Genomic DNA, 23,556 nt, shown 5'->3' on the forward strand with positions numbered 1-23,556 from the left:
AAATTTTTTACATGATTATAAGTCCTTTACAGCCACTAAGGACTACCAGCTACAGAACAAACAGACTTAAAAAAAATCACAGTTACAGTCTGTGTTTATATGCAGTGATGACATTTTAAGATGTCAGTTGAATATTTTAAATATTAAAGTCTAATATTTTAAGTTAAATACATTTTGCATTTCAGATGTGCCAAATGGTAAAGAATTAAATAGCTTGATGCTTTTAGCTAAGTCAGCTGGGAACCCCAATGTTTGTATTTTTGGAGACCTGTGTCTTGGACTCATTCCCCTGTCTGTGAAGCACATTTCTATGTCCAGAGCTACAGCTGCTCTACCTTGGTCAAACAGAAACTTTGGCTGCAAAACCAGCCTGCTCAATCCCTGCCTTGCGTACAAATTTGAATTTGAGGACTTAGGAGACTGTATCATATAGATGGAATATGGCCTGAAACTGAAATTGTATTAGCTTGATACAGTGGTCCATGGATAAAACACAGAGTAAAAAAAACCAACAGCATCCATTAATAATGGGACTGACCATGTATTTTTCATATGTTGAAGATATATAGAGCAGATAAACAATTTAGAGTTGATACTCATCACTCACACGCCTTCAAAGTATTTGCAAACAATTTGTATCAGAAAAAATGCTTCTTATACATGCTTGTACAATGCATGGTGTAAAAGTGACAGACTATTCAGTTAAAAATAATTTCTATATTAAATATAAATAAACAGCATTTCTGTTCCTTTCTTCATATTTTGTATTCTAATTAAGCAATCATTTTTCATAGTTATAAAACAACAACAAAAGCCTGTTCGCCAGATTAAGAGAACATTTCATGTTTTGTAAGGGCACATAAAAATCCTGAAGAAAACATGAGTGAATGCTTCTAGAACAACTGTGGTTTGGGATCAAAGACATCCTTTTAACTTGCAAAGACTATCACACATACTGGTGAGAGCTCAGTTTAATCTTCATATGATTAAAAAACCAGATTTCTCCACTTTTTTCTTCCCAACAGTTCATGATTAAGTTGTGGATCATTTGGCATTACAATAATTCAGGTACTTTGGTGATCATAGTATACTTCTACCTAAACTTCCAACACGATACATCTTTGGAAATTGTTTAGGAACACATTTACAGTCACAGGTTAAAAGCGCTGCATTCAACCTACTGCTCCTCTGCAACATTACAATAGGCTTAATAACTTTGACAGAAGTCTAGGCAGACCAATTAAAGTAATGACATTCAAATGAACACCTATTTAGGATAGCTTCACATTAATTTAAGACATTGAATAGCAACATTTGCAATCCACATGCTGAGAGACCTAAAATGTCAGGCAGTGGCAATGTTTAATGCACAACACAAATGCATGTGCCTACCGTCACATCAGATATTGTGTCATAATTACCATATGCCATTAAATAACAGAACCCTGCAACAACCACAGATAATCTATAATAACCTGAAAACAAAGATTGATGGAGAACGTAGAATTCTAGCCAGGACACTGATGCTTAACAATAAAATTCTCTGGCATTGAGTAGTACTGTCAGTCGTACATCCCTGCTTGACAAATACATAGGAAAGGTAGGAATAAAATTCATCCTGGTATTAAAATGGAATTTAACCAGAATTTCTGCTTAAATTGGTCTTTAGCATGGGTGTAGTAGGTCATATTACCTTGACAGCAATTTTTTAATGCATCATGTATTTTCCAAAGGTCATTTTTATAATGAATGAGGATATTCTCTTTCAGTGTATCCTTATTTGCACAGTTCTTCCCACTATTTAGATGCCTTTGCAGATAACAGTAGCACACAAGATAGCAAAGACATCAATATGTGTTAAATAACAGAGATGTGTTATTTAAGCATTTAACTCAGTGAAATCAGTAGCAGGTCAGCATTTAATTACCTTTAAAAACTGATTGTGAGAAAGTTGTCCTTACTCAACAGGTTCATTCTGCTTAAGTAACCAGCATCATGACCACTCTCTCTAGCAACAAACTGCAGTCTGCACCACAGTTCAGCCCCATGAATTCTGGGAAGACATCTGTCTTTGTGGAAAATAGTAGGATGATGAGAAAGTGCAGTCTCTTTACCGTGATTGTGCTCCTCCAGCACAATCAATCTACCAGTAGCCTCATGTTCCCTGACGCCTTTTTCAGGCAGGAATCAGTTGCAATGACCCCAGCCCAGTTTGTGGCAGCAAACTGGCCATAAGGCAGGCCACAGCTCTCCACTGGGGACTGTCAAAGAAATACCACTGCAGAACCAAGGTGAAGCACAGTATTACATATCACATGCACTAGCACAGTATGTAGTCAACCAATATGAAAATGAAAACGGCACTTTGGTCCCATGAAATCTCCCAAGCTAATACACACAGCACAAACTGGAGCTTTTCATTCTTGAGTCAATAGGACAGCTTGCTAGCTCTGACCTGTTGCAAATATAAAGGCCCTGAACATGATTCACCTGGAAAACCTTCTAGTAATATAAGCTAGTGGTCAGAATCTCAGTCCTCAGTCCCAGATATGCTGGTAGATAGTTAAAGATGCATTAAAAAAATAATACTGCTTTACTTTAAAGTGCACACTTATGAGAGGCAAAAAGAGAATACAAAAGGGAACTTTGTTATGTAATTTTCAGAGAATTGCTTTTCAAGTCAGAACTACATAAAATTCAACATTCACAGCACAGGAAAGCTGGAAGCAGCACACAAAAAAGATTTTATATTTTGGCTTATTATAGTTATTTCAGAAAGTAGTTTGCCTATCAATAAGGTGATGCTCTTATTCATAGAATCCTCAAATGTTTTGAGTTGGAAGGGACCCACAAGGATCATCAAATCCAACTCTTAGCCCAGCACAGCACCATCCCCAATAATCACACCATGTTCCTGAGAGTGTCGTCCAAACTCTTGACCTCTGTCAGGCTTTGTGCTGTAAGCACTTCCCTGGAGAGCCCGTTCCACTGCTCAACCACCTTCTGGGAAAAAAACATTTTTCAAATATTCAATCTAAACCTTCCCTGACACATCTTCAAGCCATTTCCCTGGGTGCTGTCACTGGTCAGTACAGAGGAGAGATCAGTACCTGCCTCACCTCCTTCCGTCACAAGGATGTTGTAACTGCAATGAGGTCTCCCCTCAGCCTCCTCTTCCCCAGGCTGAACACACCAAGTGACCTCTGCCAGCCCTCGTACAGCTTCAACTGTTGCCATCTTACTGCAAAAGTTCCATACCTTCTTGGTGATTTCCCATAGGCAGCTCCTCACAGCACTGCCGCCTCCTTATTCCCAGCACACCCAACACATGCCAGCTCTCTCTCTACCCAGCTAACCCACTCTTTTGTAGCACTCATCCTCATTGGACACAGCTGTGGCCTGTTAAAGGCAGGCCTGTTTCTTATCTTTGGTGATTGGTACAGCTGCAGCTCCTCAGGGATGAGACCACCTTCTGCACTACCTTTATTTTCTTACATTCTATCCCCCCCCCAATTCCCCTTTGTTGCCCTCCTTTGGATGCTCTCTCATAGGTTTATATGCTTCTTATACTGTGGTGCCAAAAATAAAATATTCAAGCTGAGGCCACACCAGAGCAGAGCAGGACAATCCCCTCCCTTGCCCAGCTGCAGTGCTGTGCCTGATGCACCCCAGGACATCTTCCTGGCTGCCAGGGCACTGCTGACTCATGTTCAACTTGCCATTGACCAGGACCCCCAGGTCCCTTTCCAGCATCTCATTCCCCAGCCTTTACACACAACCAGGGCTGCCCCATTCCAAGTGCAATTCATGCTATTAAGCAACGAGTTTAATGTACATTCTTCCACCATCAGTAACACCATTCCTCTAGATTTGCACACATATTAGATGAACAATCATTCTTTCAGATGGCTAACACAGACTGTTTCTACCACTGAACTTTCCAAAGTTCAGTGTAGACTCAAACACATTAATGTGCACACATCCAAAACCAGACCAAGAATTTATACTTTTCATACTAAACAGAAGTAGAATACCTATGGGCCATTTGCAAGAGACTATATTCTTTTCAGAAAATTGGCTTTTCTCTGTTATATACTTTAATCAAGTTACTTTCCTCTGGAAAAGAAAATTATTCCTCTCATACAAAGATTTTATGTTCTCTTTTTCTCTCTGGAATACCAAGCCAAAGGAAACACAGACATGGGTTATTTATAGAAACTGTAAAATATATGAATAAAGAAAGTGACAAAGCAAAATTGAAGAGCAAATCATTTCAGGCTATCAACTCAATTGACCTTGTATACCTTGTCCTTGCTTTCTCATACTACATAATATATGACGATAATCACATGTTCACAATTATCCCAAATAGCAAGCTGACATTAAAACAGCCTGGAGGGAGATTATTTTCACAGATGTTAGGAGTAACTAGTAACTTCATCAGTTAAATTATGTTTAGCTGTATTTTAGATAAAGACATCTGCATTTCAGACATATCCTATAGGTGATGTCACTGAGAAGTAAGAAAGCACCATCCATCCATCCATCCACCCACCCACCCACCCACCCATCCATCCATGTTTAATTAAGAATATTATTCTAAGTGGATTACCTATTGGATTATCATAGAGCAGATAAATTATAAATTACCACAATCAAAAGCTGAAAGAAAAACATAACAAAAGTTTAATTAAACCTAAAACATATTAATTCAATACAGAATTCTCTGTGACAGCCATTTACTTTGGAATGACAAATAATTTAAGTATGGAAACTGGCATAATAAATTTATGTTATAATTACACCTTTGCTTTCTAAAACATAATCCCTCAAGAGGAAAATCTAACAGGGAGAAAGTGCCAAACTTCCCATTTTCATATATCAACTTTATTATGGATCAGAACTTTTAAATGTATATGTTTAAATTATCAACCATATTACACTGAGATGCTACCATTTTGTAACTTGTCAGATACCTTTTCCCTAAATCTCAATCTAAAAATGCCTGTGACAAAATCCAAACTTCCCTTTTCCTCACTCATCCTATCAGCTACTAAACTTCATCTTAGCCTCTTTATTACCTCCATTAGGGAGAAAAAAAAAAAAACCAAACTAAAACTAATACATATGCACACAATCTGTCTCCCATCTTACTCTATGCATGCCCTTCTTGGTAATTAATTTTTCTGACTCCTCTGTTATTGATGTTTGAAATCACTCACGGTCTGAGGATTTTATTTTAATTAAGGACAGAAAACTAAGGTGTTGATCTGGTTTATTTCTGGCAATTGGCTGGTCTGATCAAGAAGTCATGCCTTTTGAAAAGTTGCACTTGGGGGAAATGACAGAATCAAATGGCTAGCTATGATACACATTTAAGAAGGGGCCCCAAGCCCCCTGCCTCCAAGACTCATACCAAAATAGTTACCCAGGCAGGAGATAACAGTCAGACCTTACACCTCAGGGAGCCAAAGGAAATAGTTTGTAAGATGTGGATAACCCTTATCGCTGCTACCACATCTCTGCTTTTCTGTGAGGTACAAATGGCACCCTGGGGTAAGTCAGCTTCTTTGTGCAGCTCTGCTTCTGGGTGACCAGGTCACACATAAGGGCCCGGACCAGGGGACAGCATCACAGCAGCTTCTGAGCCCCTGCAAATCACAACCCATGGGAGTCACGCACATGATCCTCTGCCATGGCACTGAAGGAGTAAACAACCAAAATGAAAATTGTTCTGCCACTCAGCAAAACACTGAGTGGCAGAACAATTTCCTACACCATAAGTTTCATATTATGGGAAAAATCATTTGCCTTTCGTCTTCTTCAGGGGGGAATTCTCCAAAAGTTTAAAAATTTCACAACAATACTGTTCACCAGAGTTTGCTGTTCTGCTCAATCACTGCTCTCCATGTTATGCTCTTTTTCACTAATGGTGGGTATGAGATAGTCATTAGTTGGAGTAGGTAGATTGGCCTTCCCTCACCCCTTCCCTTAATCTTATTACAAAACAACCAGGAAATTGATATTACCCTGAATGTAATCCTTCATTCCGGTGTCTCTTTGCAAAGAGAAAACAGAACAAATCATAACATCTCTTCCTGTCTGTAGTACATGAGGACAGATGACAACAAAAAACGCTTCCACTGTAAGCCTGCTTAAAGATTTTATTTTAGTCCAGTGATAGGAGTATCATCACAAACAGCAGTAAGAGCACAAGAGCCAATAATCTGACCTGCCCCCAAAACCAAGCAAATCAACAAAACCCCTAAACAACCCCAAAATATACTATCTGGCTTCAGGTAAGACAATGTGAAATTCTGCTGGAATAAGAGTTTAAATAAATATCTGGAAAAGACAACATGGAAATACAGTTTTAAAATAATTTAAAAGGACAAGTGCCTGACAACTACATGAAAATCAAACACTTACACACCAGATTCGCGAACCAAAGGAAGAATATATAAAGAATAAGAGAGACTGAAAAAACAGATATTTGCAGTTATTTTACCAGAAGCTAATAAAACAGGTGACATTCAACTATGGAGCTAAAAGCTTCCATAAAAAACAAATAAACAAACAAACCAAGCAACCAAATTGAATAAAACCCCAACATATTAGTAATATCAGCCTCCTTGTTTAGAAATTTCACAAAACGTCTCTGAAATTGCAAACACATGAATAGAACAAATAAATGTGTAGGCCAGCCCAAAGGCTTTAAGTGTATTAATGAAGAGATCATCAACTTTCTGATGATTTTACTTGATCCTTGTTTAAGTTTCCACTCTGAAAAACATTAAACAAATCTGTAAAAAGTTGATTCCCAGTAAGATGATATGATGGTTTCCCAGGATTGTGCATTGAACATTCTAAAATCATCAGAACCCACAGGGCTACAGATTTTAATATAAGTACTATTTGCTTCAGTCATTTGCAGACAAGAGAGTATTAATTAAAAGGGCGATGAAGGACAGGATTGTTTTTTTTCCCCAGCAAGCTTGTCCGTCCCACAAACAAGATTGGGAATGCAGAGGGAGGGAGGGAGGGAGGGAAGGAAGCAAAAGGCTGTGGAAGTAAATCAGCTATGGAAGGAAATCTTTTATAAAACAGAAAGCTAGATCTTGATGTAATAATAATCCAGTTTGTACAGAGAAGTTCTGCACACTTTTGATTGCCGCTATCTTGGCAGATAAAGAACTAATCTGCTGGAAACAAGCTGGCTAGGCTAGTCAGGGGTGGTAATTAAAAAAACCAAAAAGCCAAAAAGGGGGGCAAAACCATCCATTCTTGCAACATAAAAACAAACTGTCAATGTGAAAATGCTCAAATGTCAAATTTAAAAGGAAAATATTACAGACTCACTGATATCCAGAACCATAAGGGTAGGTGGTGAGGAGGAAAATATCATCATAAGCTGATCAAAGAGCTGGGTTGAAGGTCTGACATATGCAATCTGGCAAAGAGTTATCACTAACCAGTCAGAGCAGAAATAAGCCAGGCTCTGAAAAGCCAAAGAAAGCAATGTGCAATGGTTTCATGTCAAAATTTATTCTGTCCCTTTTGGTTTGCTTTGATTTGGAACTTCCCCAACCCATGTGCCCACAGATACATGTTTCAATGCACCTATACATCAATATGTGTGCATTACACTATTGATTACACTCTTGTTTTTACAGAGCAAAAATGTTTCACCAGTTGGTTTTCTTACTGTTCAAGTGCTACTTGAAAAGCATTAAAGTGAACTCTGAGTCCCTTTGTACCATTGATGATGCGTCTCCAAAACTCTGGTGACCAGTAGCAGTTGCTCTGCACTTAGCTTAACATCTTTCTCCTGCTGTAAATCATGCATCTTCAGTAGTAGTGATGAACATGTGGGCCTCATTATGTTTCTAAATTATGAGCTTTCTGGAGGCAGGTGAAAAATAGGGAAAATGAAATGCCAAGGAAAAAAATACATTAAATGAATACTCAGATTGTCCACATTAAAGCTAGGAGATGCACATGCAACATCTTGTTCTTTACTCATCATGATACTCCTTTTAGTTAATTAATTGCATTATAATCCTTCAAGCAGGCTTCTGGAGCATTCAAGATAAACCATGCCTACTACTCAAAGCAAGTCAGTAGAAAATAGTGTGACGCAGCATTTGTGTGTTTTTGAACACAATAATGTATTTTGGAAAAGAATGCATGTGTTCAGAAGACTGCAGGTGCCACTGAGATCCTGAGAGCACCAGCCAGTAGGCTGGGGACAAAGCAGGCTCCAATTCTTACATCATCAAAGCATTTTTACTGGTAATGTCTTATTCTGTGAAAAGCATGTTCTCCTGCCAGAATTAGCCCCATGTCTGAATTTCTGAAGGATCTAAGAATTGCTATTGTGCTTGAAAACCAACAGAAGGGATGAATTAGGAGAATCCATATCCTGAAAAAGATACCTGAAATATTTTCCTCCCCATTTTTAGTGCCAGCAATGTTTCACTATTAGTGACATAATGTATGACATAAGAGCTTTGAAAGCAGCCTAATTTCAAAGCATTAAATACTACAGTGTTGCTTTGAAAATTTAGTTTTAGACAGAGAGATGACCACATCAACTCCAATATAAGGAAGAGCCTGGCAGTAGCAGTGTTTTTGCAGTGTGTAAAACCCATGTTAGATCTCAGGACTCAGCACAATGAAAACACAGTATATAATAGTAAATGAAGCAAAGAGCATATAGCATGTAAGGAAGGTAGCAGAAGGGTACAGACAGTCAAGATATCTCAGTGAATCAGACAGCTACAACCCTGGTCAGCACAGCAGACTGCAGCCTCAGCCTACCTGCTGGCACACTAGCAACAGCCTCAATGGTTGTATAGAAAGATATGGAAAAGGCCAACTTAAATAAAAATTGTGCCAGTGAAATAACTTCTTTCCTGTACATCTGAGCAGTAAGAGCTTGTGTGGTTTTTTTAGCAGCGGCAAGGCAGGAGCAGAAAAACAGGGCAAGCGAGCACACAGGTCAGCAACGCTGCCAGTGACCATTCACTTGCAATACTTTATCGCCAAGAAGCAGGCTGACTCCTTGATAAAGCATCCCTCTTTCTAGGTCACTTGGCTGAAGTTTGCTTTGCCATACTCTGCTGAGAACAGCTGACAGCCTAATAGCAGTGCTTCTCCAGCTATTGATTCCCTGATTACTTTTTTTTCCCTGCAGACTCACTGTATATCTACTTTATTCTGCACATCTAATGAATACATACAGCATTTTAAATAAATGGTAGAGCATTTCACTGATGTTCCATCAGAGCAGCGAAAAGAAGGTAACAAAGTGAAAAAAGCAAGATGCAGTAAAGGGTTCTTCCGCCCCCTACTCTGGATCACACCCAGCAAGGCACAAAGACATGTATGCCAGAGCTGTGGCATTCTGGGCTCGGGGCACCACAGACCTCTAGCTGTGGCTCCCTGAGGAGATCATGCTCAGCACGTTTTCAGGTCAAAAGCAGCAACATTCTGCTCTGTGGCCCTCCCACCCTCAGCAGCAGCAGCAGTCAGCCCCAATTTAGCTCCGAGCACTTACGCTCGCAGCAAAAATCAGGCACTTTAAACAGACATATGAAGGATGACAACAGCAAGCTACACAAAACACACATTATCATAAAATTATAACCAGACCCTTGTCAGGATTGCCACATGTTGCCAATAATATTCACTGTAAATGATCAGAGGTAGCATTGGAGAACAGCAGCAAAACAGACCCCCAAAGGAATAGCAAGCCCTCTGTGCTACAAATTACCTAGTGTAAATCCATGAGCTCAAGTATCAGATCCCTCATATAATCTATCTGTCTACAAATACCAACCTTTCAGATATAAACTCATCAACAGACTTGTTCTTTGAATGCTTTCTGATTGTTGCCCTAAGGTCCATTCTACACTCACTTCTGTATTTTTAAATTCTTAATTTAACACATCCTGTACCACCCATTGCCTTCCTTTTCATCCCTGCTGGGAGGGAAAAAAGCCTGAATTACACAGACATTCAGTGAGGAGTAAATTTCTACTCTTGTTATTATCAATGACTCTCAATGAAAACTGCAAAGCTGTTTTTCTTAACTTACTTTGTCAGTAACCTACAAAATGCTTTTTAATTTCTATAAACTACAGTCTCATAATCAACTTGTAAATTCCGGTAGAACAAACTTTCAGTGATGCAAATTACCATCATATGCTCTTCTTGCAGTATATTTCTTTTACTTTCTTTCAGAATTTAATAAAATCCACATACTGCATTCATTCAAAAACTAATGGTTTTTCCTAATTCTATCGTATGGGGACTGGAAGTTCATTTTTGAAGGCCAGTATTTTTGCAAGGGAGCAACAAGTTCATGGATCTTACCAAGTAAATCTGTGGTTTAAAATCAACTGTTGCGTCCAAAATGTACAGCAAACAGAATTGTGGCTATAAATCCCAATGAAATTACATCCTGGTATATTTCAAGTCATACATTTAAATTTGAACTTTTAGAAAGCAATGACCACTTCTGAAAACATGGTCATTCATCCTCCTAAAACACTTTTCTAATTATTACAATTATATCTACCAAAAAAGGGTACCAGAAAGACAAAGGGTTGTGTTCTTAAATATACAGAGTATATGATAATACATCAGCTGACACCAGAACTTGCTTGTGCTTTTGAATCACTTGTAATCTTCAGCTGCTCTCAGCTACTTGTGAAAGACCTGCGTTAACCACCTCCAGCTGCCCCAAATACTGTCCCTATCCTGTTCCCACTTTCCCCTTTCCCCCACACAAGGACTCTCACTCTGCTCTGTTTCTCCTGCATCTTCCCTGCTCCTACTGTTCTCTTTCCTTTCCTTCCTACCTGGGAAGTCCTTCAAAGGATTAATGATATTTAATTATTCTAGGAAGACTCAGAGGAAGAGCATTGCCCTGAAGGGCTGCCAGAAAACCAGCATCAAACTTAATGTCAGGCCTTGTATTATTCAGCTGTTTAACCTACCAATTAATCATACAGTAAATAAAAACTATTTCCATGGGGAGTCAAAGTGCAGTCCTGACAATCTTGCAGGCAACTACACATCCCCAGATCAGGGACAATCACATTATGACAAACTTTGTGATTAATGAATTCATGATATTCAGGTAGCATGACAGCTGCAGTATTGCCTGTGGCCATTGCTCTGTAATTCCATAGCTGCTTAAATCCCTGAGTGGCTCATGGAAGGAACTGTGACTACAGACTTTGGGCCTGTTGATGAAATTCTGGACTCAGGATTTTCTTCGCCCAGAATTCAAACCAATCACTTTAACAGAGACTGAACTGCCTTTGTGTATCTGCTGTGCTATTGGGGGGGTACCCCAGGCAATGTCAGGAACATTTCAGCAACAGCACCCTCAGGAACTCAGTAACTGCTTCATGAATCAACCTTAATTCCACCAATATCAGAGAAGCACCAGCCAGATGGGGACCTCATAGCACATGGCTCACCCCCACTATGGACACTTCCCTTGTGACTTCCCTTGGCCTCAGGAGCATTTAAGCACTTCCCCTCTCTGAGCAGGAAACTGCCAGGGACCATGACAAATACTTGCTATGGCTATCACTCTCATTCATTAACAGATCCTGTTGGCCTGACTGCCAGTATCTTAGAAAATCCAGTGCTATTCCTATTTCTTTAGTGTAACCAGAGGTTTTTGCAGTCAAGAATTAATAGAACAAACAGTATAAAGTTCTCTGAATAAAATGTACATTAAGGCACACAGACGTATTTTCAATTTGAGTAAGTATGAAGTACTCTTCCAAAAGATGTTATCCAAGACTGTGTGATGTAACATCACACAGTGATTTTATTAATCACTCTGTCAGGAATGCAGGAACTACCAGAATTTGATATACACTCTTTAAAAATTTACATTTGTCTTATTTAGAAAGTGACAAAGTAATCTTTATTTCAAAATGTGGACTGGAATGTTGCCTAACAGTTTGTAAAGTCAGATGAAAATACATTCCAACAATTACATTTTTCTCCAAAAATTAATTATGCAATTAGAAGTTTAACAGCTTAAGTTCATGTTTGTTTCACATTTTGAAGAACCACATCTCATAAACTGAACAAAATCATGTGCCAGAGATTACAAGTACACATGAGAAATTACTCTTGCTTCTAAATCACCACTGGTCTCACCAGTCAAACCTTCTTCATTTACAACAGCATTATCAGGTTAGACATCAGACATTTTTCACTCCAAGGCTGTTGATTTATGAGGAAAAGTTGGACTCCTGACATGGTTTCTGCTCCACTAGCCACATCTTTCTTCCATACATGAGCTGGTAATCTAGGGAGGATGTCAGACCTCACTTGAAATGGTACCAGAATCTTTCCAACACACATCCCACCTGATGTGCCTACGTGCAATGAGTATCAGGAGCTGCTTCAAATGTGTCTCTGAGGTAGAAGAGCAATATCCAGAAGAGGCTGACAGATGACAGCACCACCTGACTTCAATCCACTTGGGTTTTTTTCTGTGTCAATGCAATAAAATGTTGTTTTAACTTGCTTTCAGTCATGCCAAATGATACCAAATGAAGGAAGAGGCAGCCTGACACCCACAAAGCAGAACAAGGAACAGGGAAGAAAAAAGGCTGTAAGAAGAAAAATGAGGCAGAACTGAAATGAAGAAGGAGGCCTGGAAGATTGGGAAGGATCATGGTGGGTGAGAATGAGGAAAGTAGAAAACGAAGAACAGATACAGCAAGGTATGAAAAAGGGCTCAGATGGTGTGTCCAGATAGACTAAATTGATAACAGGAGAGAGAGAGACATCATAGTTTATCACTTCTAATACTGAACCATATACTGGAGCAGAGCTCTTTGCCTCTTTATTTTAAGGGGGCCAAATTAGGAAAGTGAGTGAGTTAAGAGTAGGTGGGTTGCAAGGATACAACAGATGGGACGTGGACAAACCTAGTACAGAAGTGGGAAGGGGAAAATGACACTCTGTGCAGCACAGAGAGATGAAGGAGGGAGACATTTGGTGCAGTATGAGGCAGGATACACGGTATGGATGCTGTAAGTCTCATGATGTCACAGGAGATGGCTGGGATGCTGGTGTTGATGTCCTGCTGTCCTCCAGTGTGTTTGCAATACACTGAGCAATATTCTAGACCCTGAAGAGGCTGAAAACTCAGGAAATTGAAATCATAACTAATATTAAAGCCAATCCAGGAAATGGAAGCTTTCTTTCCCATCCCAAGTCTCCACTAAGCCCCTCGGTTCATATGAGAAGTTATAAGGTTACTAATAGCAGATCATATGACAGCCAGAAGAATGAACAGAGCATGTCATCAGTGGCAAGAACTTGCTGTTTCTAGCAGCTATTTCTGGAGGAAGGACATTTTGACAAAAGGATTCTTAAGTGCCTGCTGAGCGCAGGTAAAATGGTGAAGACTTACAGCTCCACAGTCAAGCTCCGTGTTTCACAGGAAGCATCGTTTGGCTTGGGATGGACATCTCTGCATGACCCAGAATCAATGAAACCATACATCTTGCATGTTCCAGTGCTCCTCAGCTGCCAGCACACGGCTGTGGAACCCAACCACAGAGCACTCTGCAGGCATTGGACAGGACTAATGAGTGACATGAGGCAGGACAAACAGCACACAACAGACTCTGCACACCCCACTAACAGCTACAGGGCTTGAAATGGAGGAATTTCATGTCAGTGGTCAGTGCACAACATGTAGTGTTGTGGAGATTATGATATGTGTCATAATGGAGATTATGATACATCATTAAGACATGCATGATGATATTGTCTTGAATAATATGATTGCACAGTTCTTAGCATGTATTTAAAACATCCTAAAAGTAGGTGGATTACCTTTAGAAAAAAAAGAGAGCCAAAATAATCGGACAGAATTCTGGATTATTGCTTCAGAAGTCTCTTTATTCTTGTATCCCTGTATATCAAAAGCTCTGGCTACCTTTTCAAGTCAGAATCTTGCTAGGAAAAATAAAAGTAATTTTAAAAATCTAATTTTTTTTCATAATTGAGGACTTTTTAATGATAAATTTGACATTACCTTCAATAGAAGAGCAAACTTGAGGATTCACTTTTTTTTTCCTTTTTGTCCTCTGTATTCTGCCATTTTTAAAGTTAGAAATGTAATTTAGAAGTAAATTTTTCCTGAATATCACTTCAATCATTGAGAAAAAGTAAATATTTTAAGAAGAGTATATAACAATTTGGCAAGAATATCTGAGTACTATTTAAAGAAGAGTTGTAATTGAAAAGAATACAATATTAATCAATTATAACGTTTATAGTATGTGCTACAATTTCTAGGTCAAAGTCAAGGAATAAATGAAACACTGAAAATATTTGAAGCTAAGCATACGTTTAGATATGCATTAGGTGGTGGGAAAAAAAGTACCTATTAAAATTAATGCTACCAATTGCAATTTTTATCTTTAATTAAAATCTGAACACTACCCTCTGAGAGTTTTCTTGAAATAGATCGATTGATTAGCCCAAAATAAAGGTGTTAACCCAAACTGTGTTTCACTACCAGAATAGCTATAAATTTGATCACTGTTGATCTAAATTAAGATGTCTGTATATTTTTTGAAAATTAACACACCAGACCAAATTCACATATAGCTTAGCAATGAGAATTTCAAAATACTTGTTTCAATTGGAAAACATGGGTGATTCACTTTGATCATTCCAACAATATTTATTTCTGTGCCTTGAAAATAATGTTGAAGAAAAAAATTCTCAGACAACTATTTTGCATTTAGAAATCAATTGACACTGTACTTCAGTACAATTATTTGTTACAGCTTAATCAATGTGGCAACTTCAGATTTTCAGTTCATATGAAATGCAGAGAGGTGGCTGTCCTTTAAATATTGTAATGAGTTAGATTAGCATTGCAAAAGAGTCTGAGGATGCAATGCACTGTAAGAGTATACATACACAACAAGAGCGACAGTGTTTGTGAGCAACAGAAACTCACACTTTTCTAGACTGGCCCTGAGAAGTTAAACTCTACATGTCAGTTACAACATCACATAGATGGTAGAAAAACAAAGCCATTTTATACTGTCATTGAGCTTAGAGATAACAAGCTGGCCCATGTGAAGAGATTGCTAAAATGAACAGGCATGGTGACTTGTTCCCTCAACCTTTAGTTGAAGGATGACCACTTCAAAGCCAAGTCACCTTCTCAACTCTGTTTTCAAGACTGCTATCATCTGAACTTCCATCCCTCAGCAGGCATCACTGGCAGCAAACTACAGTGCTTAAGGAAATTTTCAAATCTACAAGAGCAAGTTCTTAATAGTTTATTGTAGTTTATTGTTTGCAACAAACCTTTCATGTAGTAGGCTGCAAAAGATAAGGCAACATGAAGGGCAAAGGATACTTTTGCTTTCCAACCAGTTATCAATAACAGGGGTGGTTACTATACTTAAGAAGGGGAAAAAGAATAAAAAAACCCCAAAACCTGAGCAATTTTGACTAGAAGAAGAGAGAGAATATGTGAGACCAACAACTCTGCAGACCCCAAGATCTGTGAAGAGGAAGGAGGTGCTCCAAGTACCAGAGCAGAGATTCCCTGCAGCCCATGGTGCAAACTATGGTGAAGCAGCTGTGCCCCTGCAGCCCATGGAGGTCCGTGGGGCAGCAGAGCAGGGCAGTCCCTGGAGTGCAGCACTCCCTGGAGGACCCCAGCAGTGCCCAGAGGAGGCTGTGACTGTGGAAACCCTGGAAGAGGCTCTTGGCAGAACTTGTGGACCCATGGAGAGAGGAGCCCACCACAGAGCGGGCTTGCTGGAAGGACTTGTGGCCGCATGGAATATCCCCAGAGGATAAGGGGGGCTGAGTCCCTGAAGGACTACACCCCACAGAAGGGACCCACTGGCACAGCTTATAAAGAACTGCAGCCCATGGGAAGGATTTATGTTGGAGAAGTTGGTGAAGGACTGCCTCCCATGGGAGGGACCCCAGGCTGGAGCAGGGGAAGAGTGAGGAATCCTCTCCCTGTAGAGGAAGGAGCAGCAGAGACAATGTGCGATGAGCTAAATGCAGCCACCATTCCTTCTCCTGCTGTGCCTCTACAGTGAGGGAGGTAGAAGAGAATTTGTCGGTCTTGGAAGAAGGAATGGCTGGGGAAAAGAAGTGGTTTTAGGATTTGCTTTTTATTTCTCCTTATCTTACTCTGATTTGATTGGTAATAAATTGATCTAATTTCCCCAAGCCAGTCTATTTCACTCATGACAGTAACTGTTGAGTGATCTCATCCTGTCCTGATCTTATCTGACAAGCCTTTTGTTATATTTCCTCTCCCCTGTCCAGGAAAGGAGGGAGAGTGATAGAGATACTTTGGTGGGCAACTGGCATCCACAAATTATTACTTATCAGCGTTCCTTAAAGAGAGACTAACTTGTACATGAGTAAACAATCCTATAAGGATATATTTTAAAGATACTGAGATAGCACCTATCATGCATATAATTACCCATCTGTTACTACAAATTATATTTAACATAATATTTAATCCCTTCATATAGAAAAGTAAGTCAGATAGGTATGTATGCTTCAAAATTTTATTGGGAGATGGTATAGAAAAAAAAATGGAAGAAATTAAAAGTCGCCAGGAAACTGTTTTCTGCCACATTTCTTCTTTTTTTTGACAATATTTAAAAATGCTAATATAGGTGAGCAATGGGAAGTAAAAAAAAAAAATCAAAACTGGAAAAGATCCCTGATTGAGGTGCTTGCCAAAGTTATAAGCAGCCTAAGTTTTACAATTGGCAAACATCATCTTCTGATTAATTTTTATTTGTATAATAAGAGAAATAAAACTAAGACAAGGAAAAAAAAATAAAACAGATGTAATTACAGGAATTATAGCAAGTAGCACATTTCCAATGAAGCAATCATACTTTTTATTACTGGTAGTTTGGATGAAAAACTGAGGCAAGACAGCAAAGCTACTACATTAATGTTTTTGCCAACGAAAACAAAACCATAATGGTGGCTACCAATAATTCCCTTTAATCACTTGTCAGGCTTCATGGACTGGCAATTGCAATAGAGACTCCATAAACTATGACTTTCAAAGCTGTCAGAAAGGCATTCAGGTGTCCATTTTGTATTTAAATTTTAGCAAATTTGAGTGACTGAAAACAGAGGCAGCTTTCAAAAACTTGAGTGTTGCCTTCACAAACTCAGAACTGGTCTGCTGAAAGCACACTTGCCTGGACTGAGACACAGGAAACATGAAGATCACTGACCATTGATAAGACCAGAAAGCACAACACCCACCTGACAGTACCAGAACTGTACTTAGGAAGACTGTAGGTCATAAAGAGATACCTTTCAACTGTTAGAGGTTGGGGCTTCTCTTGTGGTGTTAATGGTGTTTGGGGTTTTTCCCTTCTCTGTTCAGTAAGATTAAAACAAAGCAATCAGATGGGCAGGCAAGAAATAAAATACATCCTTTTTCTACCTCAGATTCAAAGAAAAGTGCAGCTCAAGAGTAGGAGGGGTCAGCAAATGAACTGCTCAGCTCTGTCTGTGGGATACCAGGGATAGAATCAGAATGCCTGAAGTTGGAAGGAACCCACAAGAATCATGTAAAATATGGGACAATGATCAAGAAAAACACCATTTTATGCAAAACATTGTCTAGCTATGTTTAAAAGAATACCTAGGAAAGATGACTCTAAAAAAAAAAATCTTAACTCCAACATCAGAGTATTTTCATCAGGTCTGGACATTGCTGTAAGGAGAAACAAACAGCCATGGAGGGATACTCAAAGGCAAATGCCACATTCTGGCAAGGAGTGACACTGCTCTGGGCGCTGCCACCAGCCGCTCCCGTGTGGCATTCCACACCTGAAGGATCTCACACAGTCTATGGCAGGAGACACACCCATGGCACTGCCCTGCACAGGGGGTGCAAAGCTAAGAGCATGAGCAGAAAGTAGAAATATTATGACAATTATCACCCTGTCCACATGAAAATTTACTCAGTATTTCTCCTAAGCACACAGAACTCCAAGTATAATTATTTGTTATTATTGTTGAAACTGACTTAATGTCTCACTGAATAAAATCAGACCACAATAAGTAACTGAGCAGAAGAAAGCAAGCTTAAGACATTTTCCCCTTGTGAAGCTTTTTTTTAGATAACTACTGATGATGATAGAAAAAACCATAATTTAGAGTGCAAGAAAAAAAAAAAAAAAAGAAAAAAAAGTTAAGCTTGATCTTTTTACCATAATCTTGCTTTCCCTGACAAAGCAACTTGGTGTTGTAGCAACTGTAATCTTTATAAGGGAACTTCCAGGGACTTTAGCTGATATTTTAATAAGACCTTTTGCTTCATAAAGAGGCTTTTGTCCTGGAGTTTGAATCTACTCTTTTGGTAACAGAGATGATTAATGTAGCTAATCTTTGAACCACTTTACTGAAAAAAATTAAATAAGATCAGTCGTGAAATGAAAAGCATCAAGGGTTAAGGACTCAGATCCAGTTCTCACTCCTTGATGTCATGACTGTGAATGGTGAATGGGTGAATTACTAAGATTGCTTCTACCTGACTCTAAACCACACTAAATTCCCAGAAGAGATCTGCTTTTAATACTGTTTATGCATCTTATAACTCCATCACAGAAAATTAGTAGAGTGGTCCAAAGAGCTGAGTCCAGGTACATTTCTTTAGGGAACTCTTCCATTTTACATAGAGGGAGCTCAGGCATCTTCTTTCTCTGTCTTGTTCTTGGTCTGGGCTGAGTAAGAGCTGGATAGTTCCCATTGGTGCTGGGCTGCTGGCAAGGGTACTCCCTCTGAAAAGGGCTGAGAAATGAAGGCTTCAGCTCCTGACTTCTCAAGGGGGCAAACAAACAGATGTTTTTTTCTTGCACACACAAACTAACATTTACTATATGAAAACTGGGCAGTGCTACAGCCACCACTATTCCTTCTCCAGACACACCATGACAGAAAGGACCAAGTGTCATGTCAGGGATGACAGAGCAACCTCAGTTCCTGACTCAAGCAGACCTTGCAAGGGTGGATCTTAACCCCATGCAACCCCATGCATCTAATGTGTGCAGTGGGTGCTCAATTGAACCCAGCCAGGAAGGGGAATGAGAAACCTTCCACACCCTCAAAATGACCCAGGGGTACTTCTGCCTGCTCTGCATGCCCTGCTCACAGCCGACAAACAAAGCAAGCAGCCCATGTTAGGACCTAAGGCACATCCATGGAACTGATCTAAACAGCTTCCACTACTGACTATTTCTTAGCTTACCAAGCAGGTAAAGCAGGAAAGTATCCAATCTTTAGGTCTGAGTAGCAGCTAAAATAAGTAAGGAGAAGAGCAGGAAAGAGAATTAAGGGGGAATGATCTAGCTTAGATGCATCAAAATACAGTATGATATCAGTAATGCTTCAAGGGAGTTCAGTACATACTTAAATTTTGATCAAATTTTTTTGGAGATGATTGATAAACTCCAGGAAACAAACACAAATATATTTAAGGACTACTGAAACCAAGTTAGGAAAAAGCAACATTAAAAGCTCGTGTCAGCCAGAATTAACCCCCCACAAAATCAAAATAACATTAATTATTATACATTCAGCAACTATAAAGCATGTGCTGCTTGACAAAAAGTGAAAGTAAAAATGGAAAAGGACATTTATTTTATGTTTTTGTAAGCTAAGTGAGTAAAAAAGCAAAAAATAGCAGGTTTCTTAAGTAGAAGAAACCTGCAAACTATTACCTTGTCTTAGCCAAATGCTCCCTCACTGTGGGTAGTCTTAAAAATACCATAGTTGTCCAACTGTAATGCATTCTTTCCTCTATCATATGTCTTGTTTGTGTGGGCTTTAAAATGCAAGATTTATACAATTTTTGAATAAAAGTGTCTAATTGACCTTATACAGGGTGCCTAACTTATGTTGATTCCTTTATTGTGAAATCTGAGTTGAAGCTTAAATTTCAGAAAAGTTTCTAAATATATTCAATATAACCTATAGACTTTATCACAATTTTTATACTACTGTGCTAAGTACTTTTAAGTTGTCTTTTTTCTTTTACCAAAATGAAGTTTAAATATGTCTGCTTGCTGATAGGGCACATAAGTTAAAAGTATGGGGTTTTTATACCCCCATTGCTCAAACACCTGAACTGATTTCTGTGTTAGGTGAATAAGCCATGGGTGATTGGAATTAACAGAAAGGTAAGGTATTTCTCCACCAAAACGAACATAATTTCTGATGGACACCAATACTGGTTACTAGCATAATAAAGCCATCTCTGTGGGCATGCAACATCTTGTCCATCCCTCTAGCAACAAAGCTCTCCTTTCCCTGGACTGCAGTCCTAAAGCCTCTAAAGAATGTCCAGAGATCCCTGGTCAGCAAGATCCAGCAGCAGAAGCCCTCCATCTGTGTTTGCTCCTGGAGATTATATCACCTCTGAAGAGCAGTTCTGTATTTCTGTGTTCCCAGACTGACCCTGAGTCTTGACACCTTCACTCATCACCCAGGTCATTTTTTTTCTTCTGCTCTCCTCCCTTTTTCCTCCAAATTAGCAGTCCAACACTGATAATAATCGTAGGAAGTAGCTGAATGAAGGACTTTTCTCAATTAATTCAATGACATAAATACGAAACATTTATCATTTACTCAACTTGTAGGTCTGCTAAAGACAAATTCACTCATGACACGTGCAAGATAAATTCATATCTCTTTCTAATAGACTTCCATTAGTATCAGACTTATCATCCATTCCCCTAAAGTCTTGAGTACCACCCATGCAGCGTAGGAGATTATGATTCTATTCAATTCAACAGGATTCTATTTTAAAAACGCACAGCACACACATTCAGAGCTGTGACTTCATTCAGGCATATTTTCTTAAGCTGCTGTCTCCTTTGTTGCAACACTGAGCTGAAAATGGATATGTAATCCATTGCTTATATGCACCCTCTATTCAACATATTAAGACTCTGCCTGTGCCTAAGCTTCATCTATTTTTCCCCAGAAGCCAAATTTCTCAGCTCAAGTGGCAAACTTATGTTTTTCTTTGTAAGTCCCCAATTCTATGACACATTTAGTGTCATCATGTATGCATTGCAGTACACCTGCAGTACCTGACACATCACTGCTTAAAACATTATTTCAATGTCAAGTATGACATCTTCCCACATCACTGAGACATACATATTTTTTCCTGTTAGATAAACACATAAGCATACATTTCCTGTATATATACTTACATGCATTGAACAAATATTTCAAACTGATTTGCTTCCTTCAACCTCTTCATGTCATCTGAACCATGAATCCCTGAAAACTGTGGTCCTTTTTGATTTCAGACCAGTATAAAAAGAGGTTAGTCTAGTGGAAAGAAACCCTTCTGAGAATAAATTCCCCAAATTCAAAAACTAGTTCCATCAGTGATGTTATTTTCTTCCTTTTCTCTTCCCTCTATCTCTTCTCCCCATTCCTTTACCCCCACATCTCATGGAAGCTGTTACTACAGCAGAGACTAGTTCTTATTTTCCTACCTGCACTTGAACTCAATAAGCCTTACTGTCATTTCATTCACTTATTATCAGGGGATTTTCTTTCACTAAAGGTGAATTTCTTTAAGATGTGCAGTATTTGGGGAAAACAGCTCTGCCTCTTTTTCTCCTGTCATGCTGCAACAGAACTGATATTCCCTCACATTGGGAATGGGAATACCTGTGGGAGTAAAGATGATAGTCCAGTGAAATACAGATGAGTGTATTTGGCTACGCATTGCCTTGTCACCAAATGGACCACTCACTGATTGACTGCAACCAAGAAAATTCATGCAGACTCAGTAACCTATGAAAGAAACAGAAAGAGTGATTCCACCCAGAAATATTTCATGTTTATTAGTAGCTACTAAGTAAGCAATCCTTGCTGTTTATATAGCTTAGCTTATAGCTCATGGCAGCAGCAGAAGGCAAGCTAATATAAAAAATACCAACTAAGAAGTGGCTCCGTGTAACTTTTCTTCCTTCTAAGACATTTCAAGGAAGTAAAACAAGTAGGACTTGAGTAGTGAAAAGATATGAACAGTGACAAAAAGAACATATGAAAAAAACCCACAGTCACATACTCCATTAGTGCGTGTCAGCTCTTGGAAAGCACAGACTCAGACACCATTATGAGGAGATGAACTTTATTAGCTCTATTTTACAGTTTTCCTGTTTGCAATTAATTTACATCCATCTTATTGCATGAGTAAACCTCAAGAAACAGTGAATAGCCTCTTTTTTGTGTGTTTTTTTCCTTGACGTATTCTGCAGATCCATAAGGAGATAACATAACTTTAAAACAATCTAGTTATGGCAAAGCACGTGCTTGTCAGTGTGTTCATGTTGCCCCTTGTCCTGTCACTGGTCCTGACTCTTTTCAGTGATGCCCAGTGACAGGACAAGGGGCAGCATGAAGAAACTGAAGTATATGAAGTTCCACCTGAACATGAAGAAAAACTTCTTTACTTTGAGGCTGTCAGAGCTCTGGAACAGGCAGCCCAGAGAGATTATGAAACCCCGCCCAAATATGATCCTGTGCCAGCTGCTCTAGGTGAGGCTGCTTTAGCAGGAGGGTTGGACTATGCAGATGGAGAGATCATCTCCAGAGATCCCTTCAACCCCAACCATTCTGTGATTCTGTGAAATATAAAAGGGGGTAAAGAGAAGGGGGGGGGGGGGGGGGGGGAAGAAAAAAAAATTATCCATATTTTAAATTATTTTATATTCAGCACCAAGCTTACATCAAATGTGCAGGGGAGCAAAAAAGCACAATTATTCTGTGGATTCCAGACACCTACTTTATGACTCAATATTCTATACCAAGCTCATGGAAATACTTGTTCTTTCAGAGCGTGATTCAAAGCACCTAAGTAAAGTTTCTAAATGCTAACAAAGAGTAGTGAATTACCCCCCTAGAGACACCTGCCTGCCTCCATCACCCTGAAAGGCAGCCTAGGCATTGGGGTGGGTACCTGGAGGGAATTCCTCTCAGGTGCTTGCATGCATGGGAGAGTATGGCAGCAAATAAAGCAAGCAGCGCAGAAAATGACACAGATCTCTAATAAGGTGCACTAGAAATACTTACTTTAAGATTATACTAGCTGACTAGTGAAAGACTGTGATGACCCACCCTTAAGAGAAAGGGTGCATTGCATTATTCCTGCAAGCATAGGGAGACTGTGTAGATACAAGAAGAAAGGTTTTAGAAAATACCTTTATTTTATAAACCTGTACCTAAATTTTTCAAGTATGAGTACTCTGCTTAGAAGGACTTCACAGACGCATCTTCCTATCTATCATTTTGAAAATGCTTCCCCTTTCCAAGGCCAACTTCCTTACAGTAGCAGCACTCAGTCTGCGGGGTAAAACCCAGTAAAACCACTACAGTGTGAAACATTCTTCTTCAAGAAATTAGTAAGCTAATAATGTCCATGCAAATATTTATTTTCTTACACCACAGGGACAT

At 39.2% G+C, this 23,556-nt stretch overlaps 1 protein-coding gene and 1 long non-coding RNA gene across 3 annotated transcripts in view; both read right to left on the reverse strand.

Annotated features, from left to right (window-relative positions):
- LOC132071604 (uncharacterized) overlaps window positions 1-3,315 on the reverse strand; it is a 28,905-nt gene extending 25,590 nt beyond the window's left edge. Inside the window, exon 1 of the long non-coding RNA XR_009418147.1 lies at window positions 3,259-3,315. This is a non-coding gene — a long non-coding RNA (uncharacterized LOC132071604). The remainder of the gene's footprint in view (window positions 1-3,258) is intronic.
- Window positions 1-23,556, reverse strand: part of NKAIN2 (sodium/potassium transporting ATPase interacting 2) — a 525,174-nt gene that overhangs the window by 488,132 nt on the left and 13,486 nt on the right. The window lies entirely within an intron of this gene.

Source organism: Ammospiza nelsoni, chromosome 3, assembly GCF_027579445.1.
Source record: "Ammospiza nelsoni isolate bAmmNel1 chromosome 3, bAmmNel1.pri, whole genome shotgun sequence".
NCBI lineage: Eukaryota > Metazoa > Chordata > Aves > Passeriformes > Passerellidae > Ammospiza > Ammospiza nelsoni.